Source organism: Arvicanthis niloticus, chromosome 1, assembly GCF_011762505.2.
Source record: "Arvicanthis niloticus isolate mArvNil1 chromosome 1, mArvNil1.pat.X, whole genome shotgun sequence".
NCBI classification, from domain to species: Eukaryota; Metazoa; Chordata; class Mammalia; order Rodentia; family Muridae; genus Arvicanthis; species Arvicanthis niloticus.
In genome coordinates, this window is record NC_047658.1 from 124,221,287 (window position 1) to 124,247,437 (window position 26,151).

Consider the following 26,151-nt stretch of genomic DNA (forward strand, 5'->3'; position numbering starts at 1 on the left):
GTGCTGACATCACAGGCTAGCTGGTCAGAATTCAAGGCTCTACCCAAGAACTGTGGAGTCAGAATGAGCCTTTCTGTAGTATTCCCAGGGGTTCCAATGTATCATCCAGTTTGAGAGGTGTTGCTCTGAAACACTCTCCTCCTACCATTTATGTGCTGCTGGCCTGAAATCTTCCAGCATGTATGGGAGGAGTGGTGTCGTGAATGTGGGCATTAAAAAAGCTCTAACCTCATCAGTGTGCATTTAAAAATTTTACCACTTTTACAATTTCTTATGTATGCTCATCCCCACCTCTCTACCACTCCTGTTTTCCCAAACCCCTCTACACATACACTGGTCTTTCTCTAGCTGTTCTTCTAGCAGGAGGAGAAGCAGATTATCAGGAGATAAATTTATTCCCGGACTTCATTTATTCCCGGACTTCATTTATTCCCGGACACTTTGTCTCTTGTTTTCTTGCATGCATACACATTATGTGTATCCGTCCATCCATCCATCCATCCATCCATCCATCCATCCATCCATCCATCCAGTAGTTTGGCTTTGTGAGACTTAAACTTTAAAAAAGACAGAGGAGGATATTGTTGGCACTGTTCCCACCATGGCTTTTTTGCACATTTTGTGTCCTTTCAGGTTGCTCTCCACTTTCTAATCCTGTGCTCTGGGGAGTGCAGTCTAATCCATGCACATTACCTGTCTCCTGGTGGAAAAGCACTGACAGGATTGGTCTTTGCTCCCTTCCAGTAAACAAATGTCTTTCTTGTTACATAAGAAATTATAATCTAAGTGTAGTCATATAATAGACAAAGAAGGAACAGCCAACTGGCCTTAAGTGAGTTGGCCAACTTAAAGGACAAGAATGAGGGAGGCGATGCTAGACAGAGAGGGATATGTGGGTAAAGGAAATAGGAGGCAGAAAAAAGGGCCATAAAACTGAAAGAGCCAGGCTTGTTTATGGGGAGGGGGTTGGTATTGCCAGAAGGGCAAATGAGACTACATTGTGCAAAACTTTATTTACCATAATAGTGACAGAGTTTTACTGCGTGGTACCATTCTTGGCTAAGGCCTTAGTTCTGTTTCATCTGTGAACAAAGGGTTTGAGGTAGGCATCCTTAGGGACTGGTGCTGCAGAGAGAAGTTAGCTGCTTAGCTCTGAGCAGTAGGGCACTGCTTCCTGGCCACATCCAGGTCTGCTGTGAAGCTACACTGTCACCACAAAGGGAAAAATCTGCCTCTATGCAGAAAAGTCTAGCATGCTGTGTTCATCTTTGCTTTACTCTGAAAGTCTGATTTCCCCAGCAGTCCAGTGGTAGAGCCTGGGCTTGCTTGCTTGTTTGTTCTTGTATGTGTGGTGCACTCATGGTCTGTTCCTGTTGTGATTTTCTTTGCCTGTTTTTTTTTTTTTTTTTTTTTTTTTTTTTTTTTTTTTTTTTTGTGAAGTGGAGCTTCTTAAAGTTTGAACTGGTAAGAAAAGGTTCCTAGGGACAAGCTGTTGGTTCTGTTTATTCTCCATTTTGTATTGACACAGTGGCTACTCTGCTGTTTTGGTTTGATAGTACAATGCTATCTTAGTTCAGCCAAAAAGCTTCTTTTGTCTTCAGGTAGATTACTAATAAGGATATTTTGTTCACCTTGAAATTTCCAGAACTTCCTTTTCTACACACATGAGACACAAAGGTGCTCTGTTGTCTTCATTTCTGTTGCCTCTGTCCAGGCAATGGCAGCTAGCAGTGGGGTAGTTATTATTTAGTGAGTGATGTCACCAATTTAGAGTTTAGTCTTCTCTCTGTACCAATTGGCTCTCCCATCCTCCTAATACTTTGTTCTATGAACTGTTGAAGAATGATTCTGAAGCTCTCTTCCTCAACTGATGGCTGAAGCCTGCTAGCACTTTCTGTTTGGCCTGATAAGTAAGTGCATGTAGTTCAGGATATGTGGTAATTGCTTGAGTGGTGGGAAATTAGTTGGAAGATACAAACTTAGGCAATTCTCTCACATTGGTAGACGTCAGTTTCCTCATTTACAAATGAAAGAAAGCTAGGCCTTTAGAGATGCCCCCCTAGATGAAGCCTTAAGTTCACATTCTTAAGACACCAATTCTTGGCTGTCTTTATGTTTAGTAATCCTATAAGTTCATATTATCCATTTCCCAGTTTCCAGTTTATTAATAGCTTTAGTGAATTATGAATGGCAGTTTAATTAGATCATCCATGAATAATTAGGGCAACTACTTTTTTCCCCAAGAGAATATTTTCATTCTGGAGTATGCATTTTTCTTTTAACCCAGGTAATTAAACATTTTACAGAGTAGGGAAGTAAGCCTTTTCTACCTTCCTTTCAAGCATGTTATGCTTTTTTTTTTTTTTAAAGTGACATGCACTTTGAATAAAGCAGCTTTACAGTTTCTGTCTATTTTAAGTGCTGATTTTGCAAAGTTGATAAGAAAATTTTCAATAAAAACATTCCTGTCTCAGACCAGGCTTGGTGGTCCATGCTTGTAATCCTAGCACTTGGGAAACGAGCAAGGAGGATTGCCATCAGTCCAGCATCGGTCTAGGTTACATGGTGAGTATCAGACTATCTGGAACTATGTGGTAAGACTGCCTCAGAAATCAATCAATCAATCAATCAAATCAATCAATCAATCAATCAATCAAATGCTTTTCTTTCTTTAAGGAAGAAATGATAACATGTAACAGAAAACCAGCCTTGTTGGATGGCTGGTTTCCAGTGAATACCTCATGAAACAATTTATATTTGGCTTTGTGTAGTATTTTTGTGCTTACATTGGAATATGGGTGTGCCTCATATTCTGGGAATTACAATACTTCAAGTAAATAAATAGGAAGTTACACTGTAAAAATCAATTCAGAAGGAACCAGAAAGCTGACAAATAGACCTTGTTCTTCAAATGCCTTGCTGAGTTCTCCCTGTGGAAGGCTGAAACTCTCTACAGTCTGGGCTAGCAAGTTTCACCTCTGCAGAATGGATGTGTCTCTTTTCTTTTGCCAGCTATTTAGGTGTCCCTGAAAGGAGCTGGATAACTGAAAGCTTAGTAAAAATTTCAGTACTCCCTCAGGATTGAACCCAGGACCTGCAGCATGTCAATTAAGTACTATACCACTGAGTTACAATCTAACCTTCTAAACCTTGTTTTAATCTTTATTTTGATGCAGTCATCAGCTCATACAGGCCTTGAATTAACCATCTTGCCTCAGCCCACTGAGTTCTGGATTAGAAGACTTGTACCACGAAGCCTTTTTTGTTAGACTTTGGATACTGGGATTATTGAAGTGTTCTTGTCACACCTGTCACCAGTACAAAGCCCTGGATTTGTAGTGGCTTAAAAGAGACAAATGTCTTCTTCATTGCTAATTTGATATGAAGATTAGCTACACTTCAATGTAGCTATTCCTATCTATCTATCTATCTATCTATCTATCTATCTATCTATCTATCTTGTTTTTTTTCAAGACAGGGTTTCTCTGTGTAGCCCTGGCTGTCCTGGAATTCACTCTGTAGACCAGGCTGGCCTCGAACTGAACTCAGAGATCCTCCTGCCTCTGCCTCCCACATGCTGGGATTAAAGGCGTGTGCCACCACTGCCATGTTCCTACATTGAGCAAATGAAGTTGGTGTCAGAATAGCAAACAGATTTCTTTTTGCACCACAAGGAGTGAGGTTGGAACAGTATCTTAGCAGAAGAGGTGGAGATGGAGCTCCAGGGGCAGGTTATTAGTTTTGTATTTAGCAGGGATGGGGGAACTGAATATAGGATGAGATACCTTGATGGCACAGGGGTGATGGGAATACCTTCAAGACAGGATTAAATCACAATCTGCCTCATATGAAGCTTTAATCATGGGTGGCTTTGTATATACTAGAGATTTATATTATTGTAGAAAGAAAGACATTTGAATTTATCAACTCAGCTTAGTGAAGGAATTGTGGCTTTCAACTTGGGGCTGCTCAAAGTTGAATTTTTTTTTTTTTTTTTGAGACAGACACGTGTAGCAGTTTCACAAAAAACATAATGGGCCTAGAACTTGGTATATAGCTCAAACATTTAGTCTCCTGTCTCAGCTGCCTGAGTGAGTGCTGGGTTACATTTGTGTGTAACTAGGCTGGGGTCAAAAATACATGTATTAGTGTTTGAAAAAATTCTTTGCTTACTCTGTCACATCTTTAACCAGGATGATGTTTCTCCTTTTGTCAAGACATAACGAGCTCATGACAATAGACACTAGTAAACATCTCTGCTTTATTTTTTGATTTGTAGTTTGGCTTGAAAATTATCATTAGGTTTAGGTTTGGTCTAAGAACCAAAACCCCTGAAGGAGAGCCCTTTTCATAGTTTCTTAGGTTAGAATAACCTTCAGATATTTGTTGATTTGAGAGCTTTTGAGGAGAAATGGGTTCTGCAATTTCGGCTACCTGCCATCGAGGTTACTTGTTCACTGTTTCTGTTGTCTGCAGTCAGGGAGGCTTTGTGCTCTGTGCCTGTGCTCTCAGCCCATAGTTGTTGATTCACTTCTGTCCATCAGTGAAAAGAAACTGGTACTCTGGTGATTACACAATACACAGTGCAGAACCAGTAGGGTAGTAATTGGTAATAAATATCCAGATTTGTAAAGATTGTTTAAAATTTAATAAGTACCCATTCAAAACTTGTAAAATATTTAAAAACCTTTATTACTTGTATTCTCACAGTTTAAGTGGTTAAACACATTTTGGTAAAATTTTTAAGTGTTTTTTTTTTTTTTTTATTTTAAAGTTTTGTGGCATGAATTAGGGATTGAACAAACCTAATAATTATGACCAACCTCTTTTCTTTGAATCTTACCCAAAATTAAGGTATGATATTTACTGTAGATTTATTTACTTTCTACTTTTGGGTGAATTTCACATGAAACAATGGGAATGTATTCTTTTGTGCTTTCTTTGGTCAGAATGGGGGCTAGTAACATGAAGACTGTGGCTTTAATCTATGTGTATGCCTGTTCATTTACGCTGTGCCTAGACAGCCATTTTGTAATGGCATCATGGTGCTCATAGAGTCGCGTGACAATCACTGTAAACTTATAATAAATAACTGGGGATATATATTCTGCTATCTTACATATGGTGGGCTAATGTGACCCTATTTTAGAATATGTGACCATCTTTGAAGCTTTATTATATGTTTTCTTTCATTTTTATTTTCACAAGACTGGGTCTTTGGAAGTCTTCAGTACTCTAAACCATATTATCTTTGCAGTCTTCCGACATGAAAGTCTTTCTTTAGGTCTGTTGCTGTGCCTGCCACACAGCAATTCGAAGTCTCCTGAGTGAGGCAGATGTCTAGTCTTCTCAATTTTTAACATAATTTTACAAAGTCATACCTTTGAAAAATGTTAAATTTGGAAGATATAAGTTAGCCAAAGGAAACAACAAGAAACTTCTCATTCTACCACATACATATATTTAATTTGAAGATTTGATTATAAATTTTTCACCCTTAGCATGTTTTCATAAGAACCTTGAACCCTCACTTTCCTTTTAGTGAATGAAATACAGTAGATACTATTTCCATGGCTGAATTTCATACAGGTTTATCATTTACTGTTCTCAGTTGTTAAATGTTTAGGTTTTAATTTTTAGTGTTTTTAATTAACTGTATGATATATGTCTTGTAGCCAACTTTCTAATTACATATTTCCTTGTATAAAGTATCTCAGAATGTAACTACCAATGCAGAAGTGTGCAGTAGTATTTTAATGTACCGTAACTCTGTGACTTAGGTTTTTTGACGAGCATTTTGGATAACTGTGTTTTTCTCTCTGGTGTGTAGAATGCCACTTTGCACTCAGATTTCAGAATCCTGTATGTCATTTCAGAATGTTTCCCATTCAGACAGCTCATCCAGATAGCATTGTTGCACACTTGTAATCCCAGCCTTAGGCAGTGTATAGTGAGATCCTGGCTCAGAAAAGTAAAGGCTGTTGCCAGTTTAACAAGTTAAAAGCACATCACTGCTGTGTGACTTGTAATTATCTTACTATTAGTAAGAACGACATTTTTGAATTAGTCATGAAAACAGCTTTGATTGCATTTTTCCTTATTGGCTTTAAAAAAATTATAGACAAGTTTTCATAAATTTCCTGCTGGCCCTGTATAGATAAGATAACCTGAAACTTCTCACTCTCCTGCCTCTTCTTTGTCAGTGATGGAATTATACATGTGCGCTACACCTAGTTCCTGCAGTCTTGGGGATCACACCCACAAGCTTTTCCATCCTAGGCAAGCTCTCCTACCATTGGAGCCCCTTTTCTCCTTTTTCCAAAGGGAATTTTCAAATGCTTTACCTATCTATTCTCCTTCTCCTTCGCTCTGTCCCCTCTATTCCTATCAGATCTTTTCATTCTTCTGTAAATACGGTTATGGGAATTCACATGCTTCTGAGCTTTTCACCATGACAAGAGCTGACACAGTGGTAAGTTTGTGACATCTCATTTTTGTGGACTCTGTTACACTTATACAGAATTACTTAATTGGTCATTGCTGTAGTGTGAATGTGAAATGTCCTCTACCGGTTCATCATGGGCCTTCTTGTTTTCCAGCTGACGCTGCTGAACCTTTAGGAGGTAGAGCCTTGCTGGAGGAAGTGAGTCTTGGGATTAGCCTTAAGGTTTTATAGCCTGGCATTACTTCCTGTCTTCTTTCTGCTTCCTGACTGCACAAGCAGTGTGACAGTGTGACAGACTGAACCTGTTCAAACTGTAAACCAAAATAAACTATTTCTCCCTAAAGTTGCTTCTTGTCAAGTATTTATTTGGTCACAGCAATGAGAAAAGCAATAGAGTCTTCTGATTTTTAAATAAGATTTCTCAATACATTCTTCTAATTTCCAGTTAAATTTCCTTTCTAAATTTTTCGTTAGTTTTATTGACTTTTGTTTTATAGTCACATAATAAGTATTAACTAAAAGTAGACAAAGACTGAATGAAGTGATCTCTTTTCTTAGAGCTAAAGTGCTAGCCTGGGGTCTGTAAGGCAGACATCACTTGTGGGTGGTGCTGCCTTACTTATTATCCTATAATCTGTATGAAAGAAGTGATTTTGTTTTGTGCACTCTTCACAACTCTTTAGTTCCAGGATATTTCATCGATAGGGTACTCATATGCATTTGAGTTTGGCAGTGTTGCCATGCTTTATACACAGTGTTCTGGCATGGTTTAGTAACATGCTTTACTTTCAAAAGTTATCTGTTAGGGATGATGAATTATGTGGCCAGCCTGGTCTTTTAAGTAGGAGGGCATCCTAAATGGGAAGTAGCACAACCATAGTCAATTTATTTGATTTGCTTGAAAAACAAAAATAAATAGGGGTTTAAGCTTACCACATTATCTGGTAATTCTTAATGTGGATAAGAATTCAATAACAGTGTCTCAAAGTACCCAATACACAGCTAAAAGTGTTCTCTTTATGCAACATATTTGAAGACTTAAACTTTTTGTAGGGCAATCTAATTAGTTTAAAATTAGATTGAAATTAAGTTTCTTTAATGATACCACCCAAGTGATTTGTAGTTTGGGTTATAGGTTTATGGGGATAAATTGGGAGAGGAAAGAGGGTGGATTTTATTTAGTATTTTGAATCACTTATGGTTTATTCTGTCCCAAAGTAGTAAAATTACATGAATTTACATTCAGTAGTAGTTTGGGGTATCATTTGTGCCCTTCCAGACTTTTAGTTAACTTTAATAACTTGAAAGTCAAAATAATTGACTTTCAAGTAAGATGACTAAGCTGGCTTGGGAGGTGTGAAGGAACATGTTTTGTTCTTTGTAATTCAGGGACATACTTTCTGCTCAAACTGAAGGCATATGACTCATTCCTAGCTACTGCCCGTATTAACAGAATTTAGAAATTTACTTCTTGCCCAGTGGAGCTTCTGAGGCAAAATCAGTGGTCATTGCCATAAAAGATGCATGTGATAGGTGTCAGTATTGGGATTTCTCGGATCATCCTCAATAGTCCTTTACTGCAGGAGAGGTGCTTACAGACACTTGTTACAAGAGAACAGTAGGGACAAGGTATATGACCCAGGAGTCAGGATTCACTTCATATGTTCCTGGGCAGGTTCCCACACTCTCCTCTTTTGTACAGACAGTGGGGCTTCTCAGTCCTATCTTAAACCTTGCATCAATAAGTGTCAAAGGTGTTTTTGGCCCCTGGCTGTATGTTCAGCTGCTTCTCTTCCATAGGAACAAGGGGCAGGTTTTTTAGAACTGTACTTGAGTTTCTGTTTCCTACAGTTTCTGTGTCCTGTGGGTGAATGCAGTTACCAAAGCAACACATTTTCTAGTAAGCCAGGTTTTCGTTGACATCCCCTGATGGGGTGGGCTGAGGGTGCTTCTACTGTTTTCTCAAACTCCTGCGACGGAATTGTGATGTTCTCTCAGGCTCAGCCTTGCTCTACCACAGAGCACAGCCACAGCCTGTCCTTTTAGGGTTAAATCCTTAATTCTTGCCCATATATTCTATAATTCAGATCTACACATTCTGCTGGACCACAACAGGAACTTTTTGGGTGGGGGCCATCATTTCATTATTCTGGAACTTTCTTTGAAAATTGACCTGCCCATTCATGTCACCAATACCTCTTAGGATGTTAATTACATTCACCTTAATGTATTAAAGCAGAAAAATTGGTAGAGGGCAAGGAAATTTATTTAGCAGCAAGCTTATATAGCTAACTAATCTGATATTTCTAGTAGTTAGTTGTGGGTTGTTTGTTTGTTTGTTTGTTTGTTTTTGACAACTCACTAGAACCTTTATTACCCAGAAGAGAGAGTTCTTCTGGGTCATCACCCAGATTATACATGCCTATGAATATGTTAGCATCAAGTTGTATACCTTAAGTGGATATGTTGTTTGATATGTGTATTATCTCAGTTATGTTGCTATTTTTAAAAGTTTATTTTTGATACAGTGTAATAAGACAACAGTTTTTTAATTACCTTAACCATGCACACACATGACCGTCCTTGATTTCTCAGTGCTCTAATGAGCAGTAGGTTTTAAGGACTTATGTGATCAGGGAAAGCTTTCCCGTCTCCACAGTCACAGCACATTTTTGTGGGATAGCTAGAATATTTTATCAGTTATTCCATTTAATATGTAGTATATTTCCAGGCTTAAACAGCAGTAGCTAGTAAGTGGGAGTGGGAAGCTGTGTGTAGACAACAGGACAAGCAAGTCAGCATCCTAATGTCAGTGTGAGGCAACAGCTTTGGGTTTGGAGCCCTGCTGCAACTCTTTGTCGTGATGTGTGTCGGGAGAATGTGGGCAGATACTGAGATTTTAAAAATGCTGGGAAGTATGCAGCTTAGCAAGGCCTAGTGATTTGCTATTTTCTGGTTTCTGTTTATTTTTGTTTTAAGTATTTTTCATACAGTTAACTTAATTTCTCAATTTTATCGTAGGCTCAAATTGGCATAGTTTGTGTAATACACTGCTTTATTAGATGCCTTATACTTTTTTTTTACCTCACCTGTGATGAAACAGTTCAAGGAAGGGAGGATATAATTTGCTTATCTTCCTGCTTGTTTGCTTGGTTTATAAAATTTTGCTCATACCTCCTTACTAAGAAAAATGTTAATCCATATGTGATTAGGTCAATTTTTAAAAACATCACACCTGAGTATATATTATAAAATTCATTCAGTGTGCATCCTATGGTCTTAATCAAGAGCCATATGTTATCTTGGTTTATGATGTCTATTTAATTCTGAATTTGATTAGGAATGATTCTGTTGGCTCTGAAGATAGAGGAGGAACCCAGTTTAAGACATTGGCTTTACTTCCTGTTTCACCAGTCAGATGGTAGGAAGTCAGGTACATGAAAAACTTACCCAAAACATTAATAAAATGCACTGAGATACTTTCTTCTATTTTTCTCAAGTAACAGATATGGCTGTAAGAGAGTCAGTTCTTATGTTCTGCCTGCTGGCTATACATTTTTAGGTATGATTATCCGAGTAACAAATATCTTTATAGGAAGAAGGCAGATTTTCTTATGCAGTTTCCTCAAGAATAAGGGAAAGGGACTCACTTCCCGAGGTTTAGGTTGAGCATTGGTATTTCTGAAGACACTGAATGGAGAAAAGCCCTGGTTCATTATCATTCTGTTATCTCTTACTGACACTGGCTTGGATGCTGAAGAATCCTGGCCATTAGGGAAAAAGTGGGGAACAGAATTTTAAATTAATGAAATAAGTCACAGAATTATTTTTAAAAATTCTTTCATTTTTTGAGATTATCATGTATTTACATCATTTCCCCCTTTCTCTTATATCCTTCTATATAACTCTCCTTACTTTATTTTTCAGATTTATGGCCTCTGTTTTTCATTAATTGTCATATACATTCACATATGTATATGCATATGTATATGTACATTTCTAACTATATGCTAACAACCTGCTCAGTCTATATAATGTTATTTGTATGTATGTTTTCAGGGCTGACCATTTGGTATTAGATAACTAATTGGTGTACTCTTCCCTGCAGAAGACAGTTTCTCCTGCTCTCAGCTCTCCTTAGTTGCTTGTAGTTTTTTGTGTAGAATGAAGGACTCTAAAGCCTTTTCCAAGGTTGTTGCCCTTTGTTCAGCTTCTGTTTGGGCAGTTTTGTTGGTGTGTCTTTGTAGATGTAGCTTCTAACATTACTGAAGAGACACAATCTCCCAGCTGACTTCACTATCTTCATGCTCTTAAAATCATTCTGTCCCCTCTTCTGCAATGCTCTCTGAGCCTTAGATACAGGAGTCCTGTTGTAGATGTATCCATTAGGACTGGCTCCATAACTCCACATTTTGGTTGTATTTTTCTGTAATGATCTATGTTTTGCAAAGAGAAATTTTCTTGACAAGAGTTGAGGACTACATTTATCTCTGGGTATAAAAACAAATATTTAGAAAGTAGTTAGGGTTTTTGCTGCTTTAGTAAAATAGTGATTGTAGTTTTTTTTTCTTCTCTGAGTTAACAACTTCATTAGCACACAGTACTTAGCTTAATTTCCAGACATGGTTTTCCTTTCACTGAGCAGTTTTTAAGTCTCATTAGAGAACTATCGGTTGTTGTCAAGGCCTACTACTACACCCTTACGGTTATCCTGCCGTCTTAGTTATTGTTGAGGCTCATAGGTGTCATAGCTGGGTAGGACTGTTGGTTTCTTCCCCTCCTTTGGATACTTCCATGGCACCTTGAAAGCCATAGAGCAATTCTTAACTGGCTGGGGAAATTGTCTTGACATCAGTTGATGGCAGATGCTGCCCACTCTCTGGATAGCATATATAAATGCACAAGAGGAGAGTTTGGATTGCTTCAGAGTAATTTAAATTTACCAACAGAAGTACTTTATATGCTTAGCTCCAGACTTGAGCATTGAGTACAAAGGCTTTGTCTAAACATGATTTTTGTTGAATCTTTGTAGTTTAGTAGTTCTCAACCTTCCTAATGCAGCTCTCATTTATACAGTTCCTCATGTTGTGGTGACCTCAACCATAAAATTATTTTTATTGCTACTTCATAGCAATAATTTTGCTCCTGTTATGAATTGTAATGTACATATCTGATATGCAGAATATCTGAAATGTACCCCTGTAAAAGGGTTGTTTGCTTTTCAAAGGCATTACAGTCCACAGGTTGAGAACCACTGTCGTAGAGGAATTGAGAACCTATTGATTCCTAGTGAGTATTTCCATACCATAGGTAGTAGATTTTCTGAGACTTAACTTTTGGATATCTCTTTGTTCCAAATAATTGCTAGACAGTATTAATGCTACTAATATTATTATCTCAGTAGGTACTCATATTTTTGGTCAGTATTAGTTTTCCTTTTCCAAGAGGGAATGTAAAAAAACCAGGAAAAAGGCAGTGTTTGTTTCAAGCATGGAACCTGCCTTGTCTCCCTCAAGTCCCCTAAAGGAAGTGAGCATTCTTCTTTATCTGTAGTTTCTGTCTTTGTTTTGTTGTCTCTGCTGTTTGTTCCTGTGTGCCTGCACGTGTGTGAGGGAGGGTGCAGATGCACTGTGGCTGGGCAGAAGCAGATGTTGGCATCTTTTTCAGTTGCGCTCTGTCTTATTTTTGATGCAGTGCCTCTCATTGAACCTAGAACTCATCTATGGCTACTCTGCCAGGTGAGCAGGCCCTGTGTGTCATTCTGTCTCTTCCTTCCCTGCGTTGGGATTCCAGGTGCACACTGGTGTGCCCAGCTTTTGTCGTGTGTGTGTGTGTGTGTGTGTGTGTGTGTGTGTGTGTGTGTCATGTGTGCTGGGGATACAACAGGTCCTCATGCTTGCTCATGAGTCATCTCAGCTGCCTGGCTCTGATTGCAAGGCAGTCTCCCTAGTTTCCCAGGTTGGCCTTGGACTCAAGTCTTCTTGCCTCTGCCTCCCAGGTGTTGGGATTATAGGTCTGTGTCACCAGGTTCTGTTTAAGATGAATTTTCACTTTAACTAATCTCAAATGGTACATGGACAAAAACTGCTGCATAGGATTTAGCAATTCCTCTTTCCCATAACACATTGTATTTTTCAGATTATTCTCTAACATCCCTACTAGGTAGTCTTGGAGCACATACAAGTCCTTCCTAGTATCCTTAGTGCCAGTTGAAATCATTGGGGTACACACACACACACACACACACACACACACACACACACGACCCTATTCTATAATCTGAGCTCCTGCCTATATATTGAGGCATCCTCATTGCCTTTCTTAATTGGATTGGCTTTTCCCTCTTGCACTTTAATAATAATTTCCCTACCTCAAAAGATAATTATTTTTACAGGCTCAAAGTGACTCATATTTCTATTGGACATGGTAACCTTGAAAGAAGACTACTATAGTTTTCAGTTTCTTTGAGTTGTTATTTGGGTGTATATTAAATAATAGGTTGAAATTTCCTTATGAAAAAAAATATAACTAGTGCTTTCTAAGATTGTAAAAGAACATACAGAGAAGGGAACTCGTAAAACCTGGAGCTGGAGAGAACATGAGTGTTCCTCAGGACCATTTGCCTGCTGTCAGTGTCTAGAAGCCATGTGGGTTATTCTTAGGGGTTAGGGCTAGGAGGTCCCTGCTTAGGTGGAAGCTGACTATGCTACATGCTTGCTTCTGACTGATCTGAAGACTATGAAAATGGAAATCGGCATGTTAGGTCCACCTTGAACCTTGTTCTCTGCTGAAGACAGGCTACTTGCTTCAGGAAAGGCCACACGAACCTTCTGTCCTAGGGAAGTGCTCACTGAGGGCTGAACACAGTTTTCTAAATCACATCTTGCCATTTTCCACCCACTTCAGTTTTAAAAGTGTATATTTATGTGTGACCTAAAAATCTGGATGGAATAAATTTATGTTTTTTATTTTATGTAAAAAAATGAATGCTAAATTCTGTGGGTGAATATTTAGTCTAAAGAATTCTCTTCTTAAGATGTTGTTATTTTGACTTGGTGTTTTCATGCTCTTTTCATGCATTCCAAATAACATTAGTGAAGTGCTTGTTTTCTCCAAAGAAGTGAGTATGTAGCAGTGGTGTCACATTATAAATAAATGTGTGTATGTAACTTAGAGGTCAAAATCATTTCTTTAGCTAAGGATATTTATCTCCTAGGAAATGAAATTGTAACCTCGGGTTTGCAGTCATTCTGACTCATCCATTAACAGAAGGAGCTCAGTCACAGCCATGTCCTTGCCTTTGTTTGAGAATATATGAGATAAGCCACATCCTCTGGGCCATGGTTGGCCTCTACATCAGTGCTCCAGACCTTACAGGTGTAGATAAGGCTTCTCTTTGGAATGAATTCACAGTTCAGGCTGAGTGCAGTCTGTCTCCACAAACCCTACCTTAGGGTTCTCTAGAGTGCATTGTCTTTATTCAGCTAGAATTCCAGGTTTCTCCCAGTTTGAACCCTCACTACCTGTATCTCATCCATCTCTCTCTCTTTTTTCTTTTCTTTTTTTTTTGTTTTTTTTATTTTCTTTCTTTTTTATTTATTTATTTATTATTTATAATGTGACACCACTGCTACATACTCACTTCTTTGGAGAAAACAAGCACTTCACTAATGTTATTTGGAATGCATGAAAAGAGCATGAAAACACCAAGTCAAAATAACAACATCTTAAGAAGAGAATTCTTTAGACTAAATATTCACCCACAGAATTTAGCATTCATTTTTTTACATAAAATAAAAAACATAAATTTATTCCATCCAGATTTTTTTTTATATTTACATTTCAGATTTTATCCCCTTACCCCATTCCCCCCACCACTCAGGAACCCCTTATCTCATCCCCCTTCCTCCTGCTTCTATGAGGGTGTGTCACCACCTATCCCCCACTTCCACCTCCCCACCCTCAAATCCTCCCCCCCACCCCCCCCCCCCAGTGTTCAGCCTTCATGTAACCAAAGATCTCCTCTCCCACCTATGCCCGACAAGGCCATCCTCCCCTACATACATAGCTGGAGACATGGGTCCCTCCCTATGTGCTTCCAGGCTGGTGGTTTAGACCCTGGGGAGCTCTGGTTGGTTGGTATTGTTGCTCGCCTCATGGGGCCACCAACCCTTTCAGCTCCTTCAGTCTTCTAACTTCTTCATTGGTAACCCTTGATCAGATCAATGGTTAGCTATGAGCGTCTGCCTCTGGGTATGTCAGACTCTGGCAGACCTCTAAGGAGACAGCCATATCAGGTTCCTGTCAACATGCACTTCCAGACATCCATATCAGCGTCTGTCTTTGGTGACTGCACATGGGATGAATACCCAGGTGGAATGGTCTCCAGATGGCCCCTCCTTCAGTTTCTGTCCCACACTTTGTCTCCATATTTGCTCCCTTGGGTATTTTGTTACTCCTTCTAAGTAGGACCTAGGCATCCACACTTGTTCGTCCTTCTTCATGAGCTTCATGTGGTCTGTTAGTTGAATCTTGGCTATTTCAAGCTTTTGGGCTATCCGCTAATCAGTGAGTAAATACCATGTGTGTTCTTTTGTGATTGGGTTACCTTACTCAGGATGATATTATCTAGTTCCATCCATTTACCTAAGAATTTTTCAAATTCATTATTTTTAATAGCTGAGTAATACTCCATTGTGTAAATGTACCACATTTTTTTGTATCCATTCCTCTGTTGAAGGACATCTGGGTTCTTTCCAGCTTCTGGCTATTATAAATAAGCCTGCCATGAACATAGTGGAGTATGTGTCCTTGTTATGTGTTGGAGCATCTTCTGGGTCTATGCCCAGGCATGGTATAGCTCTTCAAACTATTCCATAGAACAGAAACAGAAGGAAAACTATCCAGTTCGTTCTATGAAGCTACAATTACACTCATACCTAAACCACACAAAGACCCAACAAAGAAAGAGAACTTCAGACCAGTCTTCCTTATGAATATTGATACAAAAATAATCAATAAAATTCTCACAAACCAAATCCAAGAACACATCAAAACAATCATCCATCATGATCAAGTAGGCTTTATCCCAGAAATGCAGGGATGGTTCAATATTCAGAAATCCATCAATGTAATCCACTATATAAACAAACTCAAAGGAAAAAAAACCACATGATCATCTCACTAGATGCTGAGAAAGCATTTGACAAATTTCAACATCCCTTCATGGTAAAAGTCTTGGAAATATCAGGAATTCAAGGTCCATACTTAAACATAGTAAAAATAATATACATCAAACCAGTAGCCAACATCAAACTAAATGGAGAGAAACTTGAAGCAGTCCCATTAAGATCAGGGACCAGACAAGGCTGCCCACTCTCTCCTTGCCTATTCAATATAGTACTGGAAGTCCTAGCTAGAGCAGTTAGACAACAAAAGGAAGTCAAAGGGATACAAACAGAAAGGAAGAAGTCAAAATTCCACTATTTGCAGATGATATGATAGTATACTTAAGTGACCCTAAAACTTCCACCAGAGAACTCCTAAACCTGATAAACAACTTCAGCAAAGTGGCTGGATATAAAATCAACTCAAACAAATCAGTAGCCTTCCTCTACTCAAAGGATAAACAGGCTGAGAAAGAAATTAGGGAAATGACATCCTTCACAATAGCCACAAATAATATAAAATATCTTGGAGTGAATCTAACCAAGCAAGTGAAAGATTTGTATGACAAGAACTTCAAGTCTCTGAAGAAAGAAATTGAAGAAGATCTCAGAAGATAGAAAGATCTCCCATGCTCCTGGATTGGCAGGATTAACTTAGTAAAAATGGCCATCTTGCCAAAAGCAATCTACAGATTGAATGTAATCCCCATCAAAATTCCAAATCAATTCTTCATAGAGATAGAAAGAGCAATTTGCAAATTCATTTGGAATAACAAAAAAACACAGGATATCAAGAACCATTCTCAACAATAAAAGAACTTCTGGGGGAATCACCATCCCTGACCTCAAACTGTACTACAGAGCAGTAGTCATAAAAACTGCATGGTATTGGTACAGAGACAGGCAGGAAGATCAGTGGAATAGAATTGAAGATCCAGAAATGAACCCACACACCTATGGTCACTTGATCTTTGACAAAGGAGCTAAAACCATCCAGTGGAAAAAGGGCAGCACTTTCAACAAATGGTGCTGGTTCAACTGGAGATCAGCATGTAGAAGAATGCAACTTAATCCATTCTTATCCCCTTGTACAAAGCTAAGTCCCAAGTAGATAAAGGACCTTCACATAAAACCAGATACACTGAAACTAATAGAAGAGAAGGTGGGGAAGACCCTCAAATACTTAGGCACAGGGGAAAAGTTCCTGAACAGAACACTAATGGCTTATGCTCTAAGATCAAGAATTGACAAATGGGACCTTGTCAAATGTTGATGCCCGAGCTGGAGCCTCACTTTGGGAGGCCTAAAATGTTGCGGCCCGAGCAAAATGTTGTTGAGGCCTGGCTGCCCCGCGTTTGGCGGCCACTGTATCCTGGTCCAAGCTGCCGCTCTGGTCCGAGGGTCGGGGTTCAGCAAGAGAGAGAGAGAGAGAGAGAGAGAGAGAGAGAGAGAGAGAGAGAGAGAGAGAGAGGCCGGACTCGAAGAATGGAGACCAGACAGAATGTGTTTCAATCCCATTTATTCTTCAGTCTCTCTTCCTCTCTCCAAGTCCCAAGTCCTAAGTTCCTAGTCCCTAGTTCCTAGTGCCTCCAAGTTCCAAGTTTCTTCTTCCAAGTGCCAAGTGCCTAATGTCTAATAACTAACTCCAAGTTGTTCTCTCTAACCTAATTCCTAGCTCCAAGTTGTACTCTCTGAAGTGTCTGCTTCTCTGTCTCCTCTGTCTGATGTGTCTGGTTCGTCTAATGTCTGGTTCTGAAGCCACGCCTCTAAGTTACACCTTTAATCATGCCCTTAGGTCTTGTCTCTAAATCTGATCTCTATACTTCCAAGTCATACTCTTAAGTCACACACCTTTAATCTCAAGGCATCTAAACCAAGATTATCGGCGTGTGCTCAGCTGTTGTAGGCTATTGTAATCCAAGTCACATGTCAGGGTATATGGCTCAAGATGGCTGCAAAGCTGATAGCTGCTTTCTGCTAAAAGTTGGCCCCCAACAGTCAAATTGAAGGCAAAGGACACTGTCAGTAAGACAAAATGGCACCCAACAGATTGGGAAAAGATTATCACCAATCCTACATTCGATAGAGGGCTGATATCTAATATATACAAAGAAGTCAAGATATTAAACTCCAGACAACCAAATAACCCTATTTAAAATGGGATACAGAGCTAAACAAGGAATTCTCAACTGAGGAAACTTGAATGGCCAAGAAGCACCTTAAGAAATGCTCAACATCCTTAGTCATCAGGGAAATGCAAATCAAAACAACCCTGAGATACCACCTCACACCAGTCAGAATGGCTAAGATAAAAAACTCAGGTGATAGTAGATGCTGGCGAGCATGCGGAGAAAGAGGAATACTCCTCCATTGTTGGGATTGCAAGCTGGTACAACCACTCTGGAAATCAGTCTGGCGGTTCCTCAGAAAATCTCATCTATCTCTAATCTAGAATATTACACATCCATCCTACTGCCATCTTGGTCTAAATTTCCATTGTTTTATTGGCTGGGATTACCGGAATACCCTACTAACTTGGCCTTACCATGCACTCCGAACACAGAAGCCATGTCCTTTACCTTTCAAGACTCTAAAAGCTGTGTAGGCTTTTTTTTAAAGCTTAAGGCTTTTTTTTTTTTTTTTTTTTTTTTTTTTTTTTTTTTTTTTTTTTTTTTTTTAAAACTCATTTCCTGAGCTGGAATATCTGTGTACCTTGAACTCCATCTCTGCATATCTGTCTTAGCCTTACCAGCCTTTTTACCTTCCCCTTAACCTGACAGCTAAGCCCCTCCCCACACTGATCTCACATCAGCCACTCCACAGCTTGGAATGGTGTTTCTTAATAATGTTGTGGTGAGATCTTGAGTATTCAGATATTAGTATCATTATGCCTTTTAAGGAAGTTGTTCCTTGGTCTCTTAAAGAAGCAATTCTTTGTTTGATGAAGACAGAATTTCACTATCTAGCCCTGTATGAACCAGGCTGGCCTTGAACTCACAAATATGTGGGTGCCTCATTCTCCTAAGTGTTAGGATCAAAGGCATGTGCTACCATGCCCAATCAGTTTCATCACTTTTAATTGTTAAATGCGTAGTACCCATCTCTAGCTGATACTATTCTTCATCTGTCATTCTATGTAATGTACACATTTGCATGTGTAGCTACTGTCCTCTGGCATAACATGGTTCTTTGCCCTCTTAAACACTTAATAGCTGTGATTACCTACAGGTGACTTGCTTGGGAGTGGGGTCATTAACTTTTGTTATGGTGTTGGGAAGGGACCTGCCCTTCCCTAGGGATATATTGTCAGTATTTTAGTGATGTAGTGGCTCAGAAGTAACCCATGCTCTTTTTCTTTTACTTCATGCTTTCATCAGTAGCCACAATTAAACTCATAGGTTTAAGCTATATATGAGTAGAATGGTTACTTTGGTCTGTTTCAGGTGCCCTGTCTCCCAAGGAAAATTTCACACAACAATATATCTTTATGTAGTCATGTTGTCTTTGAACTCACAGTATCTTTTCTTGTTTTTTTTTTTTTTTTTTTTTTTTTTTAAAGAACTGACAGTTCATATTTTATTTATTTATTTTTTAATTGGATATTTTATTTATTTACAATACAGATGTCATTCCCTTTCCCCTTTTCCCTTCCCTAGATCCCCCTATTCCATTCCCCTCCTCCTTTATGCTTTTATACCATTTTGATTACATGCATGTATTAAGGTCAGTTCTAGGTTGAGACTCTAGCAATACAATAGATGCAAATAGTCAAGGAACAAGTAATACAATAAACACAAAAAGTCAAAGAAAAGGCAAGGCAATAAACCCAGTTACGTGAACACTCCCGTGATCACTGTTTCTAAGGGCTTATCTTTTCTTAAACTTCTGGAGTATTGGAATTGTAAGAGTGAATTGCTACACCTAACTCTAATGTTTTCTTTGTGAAGGCAACTAGAATCTTGTATCCTAGAAGTCTGAAAGAAAACCTAGTACACATTCAATATAATGAAGGAATTATTTGAGCTGTATGTCTCTAAACTTGGTGTTTAATACTGAGATTCTGGGTACCATTACCTCAGTTATTTTGGGGAATAAAGAATTTGTGCCAGTGCCAGGACTAGGGTTGGGTGAGGAAACTGCTTGCTGGATGAACATTGAGAGCACGCCTCACTTGAATTTACAGAACCTTTTGGTACAACACTATGTGCTCCTGTGTTGGTTTGTTCATCTTACATCTCTGTGGAAAGTTTTGACTTTTAAAAATACTTGACTGAAATAATTTCAAGAGTTTATTTGGTATTCTAGCCAGTCCTATATTAGTATCTTCTCATTTTCTACTTGGTTTTACATTTAAATTTTAGGAAGTATATGTTGATTTTTTTTTTTTTTTTTATGTTGCAGACACTTTAACATAGATTAACTAATTGAAACCTGGCAATTTTCCCCTTTTATCTGGGATTTCTCTTTGTGTAGCTTAATGTACTCAAGGTTGATTGGGGCTTAAAAGTACTAAGTGGGAAATTCCAGAAATGAATAACTTATATCTTAAGTTGCATACTGTTCATACCTGTGCCTTGTGATGCCAATTATACCCTTGGCCCATGTATCTATGCTGTATATGCCATCAGCTTGTTAGTTACTTAGTAGTATCCCAGTTATCTGACTGTAGTAAAATCAGTGTTTGCGTTCAGGTAACCTTACTTAATTTAATAATACCTCTAAAGCAAAACACAGTAGTGATAGTAGCAGTTCATGCAAAATGGAAGCCGAAAAGTGCATTATTTAAGTAAAAATTCTCATAGGGAATCAATATTGTATATTGAAGTTGCTAAGATTTATAGTAAGAATGCGTTTTTCATGATAGTTTTGCTATTACACTTCAGAGTTCGAGTTAATGGCACTGTCTGTGATAAATGCCAAACAAGGAGGGAAAAGGCATGTACTCATGTGTATACAGCAAGAAGACAATATAGATATTAGCAACTAACTATATGGGCTATATAAATATATATATATATATATAAATATATATATATATATATATATAAAACTATATAAATATATATATATATATATATAAAAAACTATATAAATATATATATATATATATATTTCTGAACTCAGCTTAAACACTTCATTATGGTTGGAAGAACTTCTGTGCCAGTGTGGCTTTAAGTTGTAAATAATTTTGTTATTATTATGGCAATATTGTTGAGGTATTAAATATACTACTCATCACACATTAATATAAAGTGAGATAAGTATAAAGTGTAACCCTTTTAGAAAAGTTAGAATAACATTCTCAAGTTTGGGGCTTTTATTAACAGACAAAGGAGAGAAATCAGAGGAAAGTAGGTGAGGGAACAATATAAATGGTAAATGTATACAGCAACTTTTAATCAATTAATACACAGAAAATGTGAGATCAAGAAATGCTTATACCCAAGCACTAGTTTCACCTTCAAAACAAAATTGTTAAATAAAACACAGCAAGCAGCTCCTTTAATAAAATTTTAAGTAAAGAAAAGTTCAGAGAATCAATACAGGTGAGAAAAATTTGGAACATGTTTTTTTTTTCATAATGAGTATAAAATTAAATTATATATTGTTTCTTAAATTTTAGGTATTTAAAAATGTAGTGCTGGAGGTAGACCACTGGAAGCAAGGGGTCCAGTTAGTTTTTACTTATAATTGGTGATACCAAATACAGTTAATTTTTTTGGCTATATTTTAAAAACTGTCTAGTATCTTCTGCAAGACTATACTTTGGGAATAAAGATTAAATAAACCCAGCTGTTACCTTGAAGGACAGTTTTGTAAAGAAGAGAAAGTTTGAGTCCCTTTGTTGTCAGAGATCCCCCGTGTGAGTAGAGAAAAACACAAAGGCAGAATGTGCACCTCAAAGCAGTTTGCCTGAAGTATGGACAATACACAGATTGCATTTGCCTTAGGGTTTGGCCACATTCATCTCATAGCTTACCATTAATTCTTTGGAGGTTGCAGGTGACTGATGTGCTCCTTGCTAGGAATTTGTCCTTGGAGTATCTGGTTCTACTTTATCCAAGGTGCTACAGAAGAAGCCCATGTTTAGCTTGCTGGGCCTGAGGTTTCATGCTATTCCTGCTTTAACCCAGTGGATCTGAAACAAGTGGCCTGACTTGTAATGCAGCTTCACAAGCCTTGTTTTTCTCCCTTTATCTGGGAGCTGGCCAAGCAGGAGGGTGGGGTCCAGGCATTTGGCTTTAGCTTTTCTATTCATCAAGGGCTTCAGATGTAGACTTCAGAATTTCCAAATACAGTCATGAAAGGCCAAGGCAGGATGAAATAATTATATTCATTGTATAATCTTCAGTACTACACTTTTCCTGTCTGTATTTTGGTATTTCTCTTTTTATCTATAGAATCTAAAAACACCTAGAAGTGGTATAGATGGTCTTCAGCCTTTGAGAAGTCTGTTTTCTGCTTTTCTCTGAGGTTAAAGGGTATGAATAAGTGGACTGTTAGAATTTCTAGTAATGTTAGTGTTTGTTTTGCTGGATCTCTGTATGTAGATGGGACACCAGAGCTCTTCTGAGCCAGCACAGTAGTAGCTACATTATAGTAGTAACACAGTAGTAGAGCATTGAGGGACACTTGTGCATGTGTGGTTGATTGTCCATTGGCAGCTCTTTTGATAAGAGAGTCCAAGAAGGTAGTTTGAGTGTGAGAGACAGAATCTATGATTACTTCAACAGAAATGCTAATTAGAGAGCAAACCACTAAGTCTATGATTGCTTTCTGTAATGAATGCTAATTCATGACCCTTAAGATAATATATGATTGGATTTGAAAGTCATTTTTGACAGAGCCATTTGCAGATCACATCATGCAAATTGGCAGAATAGTTATCATAAGTGTATGAATGTGTCCTGTGAATTGGATTAAACATATGAAATTGTGGCAGGCCCTATATGTAGGCTTTGGTTGTGTTAAAAACCTGAACTGTGAAAGTGTGTGTGTGTGTGTGTGTGTGTGTGTGTGTGTGTGTGTGTGTGAGTGAGAGTGTGTTGAGTGATGGTGCAAGCCAACCAGCTTACCAAGCTATGTCCTCTTTGTAGGGTGTTAAATGTGTGTTTAATGTTTGTTCTGATGGATTGTGATGCCAAGTGAAGTAGGGATTGCTCTCTGTCCTTTATCCAGATTTTGGGAGTAGGGAAGGAAAAGCATAGTGTTCTTTGCAGCCAAATATAAATGTTGGGTGAAATAGCCTTTTAATAGATAGCATGGTTTGTAAGTCTGAGTTCTTTGAGGAACTGTCCTAAGAAAGGCAGTATATGTATCTAAAGATAAAAGCAACTTTTCTAGAGACATTTTGTAGAAGCATGCTGACAGTGAATTGCTGAATTCCTGTACATCACCTAACGCTCCTCAGTTTTCCTTTAAGTTTTGTACTTGTCAATTCAGGCCAGAAACATTTGACATTTTTTCCCCTGGCTGACTGAGGCACAATTTATGAAAGTGTGAACTATATGTAGGTAGTAAGGTCTAGTAAGAGCCAAGAACCCAGAGAGGAAAGCCCTATGGAGGGACTCTTCGGCAGTAGCTTGTGGTCCCTTGAAGGGATGCTGCCCATATGAGTGGCTGGTGTTGGAACATAGTTCCAGCTTTCTCACTGCTGCTATGGCTTAGCTGAAAGGCCAAGATGCTCATGGAACCTGCACCTTTTGTCCTCTAGGGCAGCACCCAGCAAGATGGGGATGGGGAGAATGGAGCCCTGTTTCTGGGAACAGTATATTAATAATAATAATAATAATAATTTATTTTAAGGACTCCAGTAATATATCCAAGGAGATGACAAGTGTTGACTGTTCTTGGCTAAAGTGATCTAAAGAAATGCAAGTCAGTATAGCTCATACTTCATGCATTATTTATATTTTTATTTACGAGGTAATTATGTAAGAATTTGTTTTTTCAGATGACCAGGAGGAAAGTGACCCTACTTCCTGACTCACTTTGCTTTTTTCTTTTATTAATTTTACTATTAAGATCTCTTGGGCAGGGCAGTGGTGGCGCACGCCTTTAATCCCAGCACTTGGGAGGCAGAGGCAGGCGGATTTCTGAGTTTGAGGCCAGCCTGCTCTACAGAGTGAGTTCCAGGACAGCCAGGGCTATACAGAGAAACTCTGTCTCAAAAAACCAAGGGGGTCGGGGGGGGGGGGAAGATCTCTTGGGACGGGAGAGATGGCTCAGTGGTTACGAACACATACCGCCATTCCAGAGAATCCAAGTTTGGTTTCCAGCACCCATGTTAGGTGGCTCAGAACTGCCTATAATTACAGGTCCACAGGAGCTAGCTCCCTTATCTGGTCTCCTTGGATATCTGCACGGGCATATGTCCATACACAGACATTCCCCTCACCAATACACATAAACACATTGTTGAAAATTAAAATTGTGAAAAGACCAGGGCAGGGGAGCTCTTACACCTGATCTCCTTGGGCACCAAATTTACATGTACATAACCACACTCACACGTTTATTTATTTATTTATTTATTCATTCATTCAAAGGAAAAATCTCTGCTGCTTTTGTAGTGTACAGGACTGGTCATTCTTACAGTCTACCTTTCCTTAGTCTTTTTTCTTTCTAAGCTTTTTTCTTACATCTTTTTGATTGCTTAAGAGAGTAAAGGTATTTGTTTCTATAAATTATTGATAAATAATAGTTATTAATTCATGACTGCTTTTCTATTGGAGATAGGCTTTTTCAGATATCTGGTATTCATGATGGGGGATTATAGAATATTCATTATAACTTTCAAATTAAGCCCACTAAAATGCGAATTGGCTTTTATATTTCAATGTTACATTTATATTTCAAGGTGTTCTATATCACTTAATTAAAATTCATAAAGCAGGCTGGGAAGATAGCTCAGAGTATAAAGCCTGAACTACACAAGTGTGAGGCCTGAAGTTAGATCCTCGTCCCTTATAAATGTTGTTGCCGAATTCCAAGGCTCCGATGGTGAAAAGGGAATCTCCAGAATAGGCTGGCTAGTTGTATTAATGAAATCAGTGAGCTCTGGGTTCGGTTGAAAGAGCTTGCCTCAATGAATATGGTAAAGAGTGACTGCACGCACGCGCGGACACACAGACACACACACACAGACACTCACACGCACACACAAACACACAATTTGGGCAGCACAAATTGGACTCAGGGAGTAATCATTTTTTTAAAAGTGAAGATCCAAATATGGGATAAGGAATTGGGGGGAGGAGTTAGGGGAAAGAGTAGGGCATTAATATGATCAAAATTCATTGTGTGCATCTCTGCAGTTCTCAAAGAACTAATAAAGATAGAGTAAACACTGAGCCTTGTTTCCATATGACTTACACACTGATATCACAGTCCATTGAGTCTATATGTAAGCTGCATTCAGACTCCAGTCACACCCACCACATGTTCTCATACTAGGTGGTCAGAGGCCTGAGTTTAATCCCTGTACCCCATATGCTGGCTATGGTGACTCACTTACATCTTTTTGATTGCTTAAGAGAATAAAGGTATTTGTTTCTATAAATTAGAGGTATAAATACCCCTCTCTCTCTCCCTCTCTCCCTTTCTCCCTCCCTCCCTCTCTCTCTCCCTCTCTCTCTCTCTCTCCCTCTCTTCCCCCCTCTTCCCCCTCTCTCCTCCCAGCTCTCTCCCTCTTGCCCTCCCCCCCACTCTCTCCCTTCCCCCCTCTCCTCTCTCACCTCTCTCCCCCTCTCCCCTTCCCCCTTTCCCCTTCCCCCTTCTCTGAAACACACACACCACACATTCTTGCACTCAAAATGCAAGCAATATATAAACAAATAAACCACCTGCAGTAGAGCATTAGGTTCAGAATTACCTTTCCTTGTAATGTCTGAGGGCCTGTACAGTCTGTTCTTTAAGATACTTTGGTAAAAAAAAAAGTTCTTATTTGAATGTTCATGATTGTTTATCAAGAGAGCAGTAAAATCAACAGCAGAAAAAGCAACAAGGCATGAGGGTGGATTTGCATTGTAGCTCTTAATCTCCTCCCTCTCTCCCTCCCACCTCACCTTTCTTCTCATCCTGCTCTCAGAAGACTTGCTGGGAGGAAGACCATTATTCTCTTTTTGTTCTTTCATATTGAATATCTGGAATGTGTGTTTTTTTTTTTTTTTTTTTTTTTTTTTTTTTTTTTTTTACATTATTGGGGTGTGGAAATGGATATGAGAAAAGTTAGTTGGCATTTAGAAATGTGATGTTTTTAGATTTAGAAATATATATTGAAGATGTTAAAAATAAGAAAAACTAGAAGAAAAACATCTACTAACAACAAAACCTTGTAACAACAACTAAGTTTCTGAGTCCTGTTACTTCTCTTGAATGAGACAGAGTTATAAATTAACCAACCAGGTCCTGCAAATAAACACTGTGGCTACTATGGTCTAGAATGTAACCTGTGTTCTGGTCTACCAGGAATGTGTAGTCTACTTTTGCCCCAGTTCCAAACTGGAAAAAATGCCTTAGGTTTTAGGCCTTCTCTGC

At 38.6% G+C, this 26,151-nt stretch overlaps 1 protein-coding gene across 1 annotated transcript in view; it reads left to right on the forward strand.

Annotated features, from left to right (window-relative positions):
• Positions 1-26,151, forward strand: part of LOC117705469 (guanine nucleotide-binding protein G(q) subunit alpha) — a 251,580-nt gene that overhangs the window by 61,188 nt on the left and 164,241 nt on the right. The window lies entirely within an intron of this gene.